Source organism: Melanotaenia boesemani, chromosome 8 (assembly GCF_017639745.1).
Source record: "Melanotaenia boesemani isolate fMelBoe1 chromosome 8, fMelBoe1.pri, whole genome shotgun sequence".
Classification (NCBI taxonomy): Eukaryota; Metazoa; Chordata; class Actinopteri; order Atheriniformes; family Melanotaeniidae; genus Melanotaenia; species Melanotaenia boesemani.
The window spans coordinates 9,129,377-9,130,260 of NC_055689.1; positions in this window are offsets into that span (position 1 = coordinate 9,129,377).

The window sequence follows — 884 nt, forward strand, 5'->3', positions numbered from 1 at the left end:
CAAGACATCTCGTGAGTCGATCTGAGCTGAGACTGAATTAGAATTAAATCAATGTTTAAGTGGATATGGTCCCTTTCTTGCTGAAGATATTATCTGATGGGCAAACAATTACAGGATTACAGCACACCAGGGGATGAATGAACAGAAGGCAGAGCAAATTTATGGAATTTATTAATGGGAATAAAATGAGTACTAAAATGCTGCTGTCACCACCAGTTACACAACCTTTTTTGCACGTCTTGCTCTTTAAGCTGTCTCAGTATTATGAGTAAAGTCAAAAGTAAACAAGGCAAGATGTGAAACTCTATCTGTCTGGCTGAGTCGATCGTTGCGCTCTGAGGTTGGAGGAAAAGGACAAACCGTGTCATATTCTTGACTGCTTGGAGTTATTCTGATTCAGAAGTGGAGAGGTCACTGGGACAGCTCACACTGGCAGTGGCTGCTTTCTCTCTTTCTCTAGGGTTACGCGGGACACGTGCGTGGAGATGCAAACAGTGTTTAAGCATAAATCTCCTTACACTGAAACGATTTTAGTGGTATAGACAGCCTAAGCAGACACTCCTATTCAAATGCTTTGTCCTCTAGCTCAGGGACACTGCGCATCTCTGCGCTCTCCCCCGTGTGTCGGTGCGCGCAGACTCATTTAACAGCCTGAGGAACATAAACAAGCAACGGGAACTATACCAGTATTAAATCAACTCCTGCGTTTAACCCAAATATTGCGTGCCAAGTTTCACCGCACAGTCCAGGAATCTCTAAACAGGGCTTAGAGGTCTTGCAGAAGACCCCCTTTCTCCCCCCACATCTCAAAGCCCGGATTGGTCACAGTGCGACTCATTTGCATGCCTCGCCATACAAAACCCTCCTGCAGACACTGCAGCCCG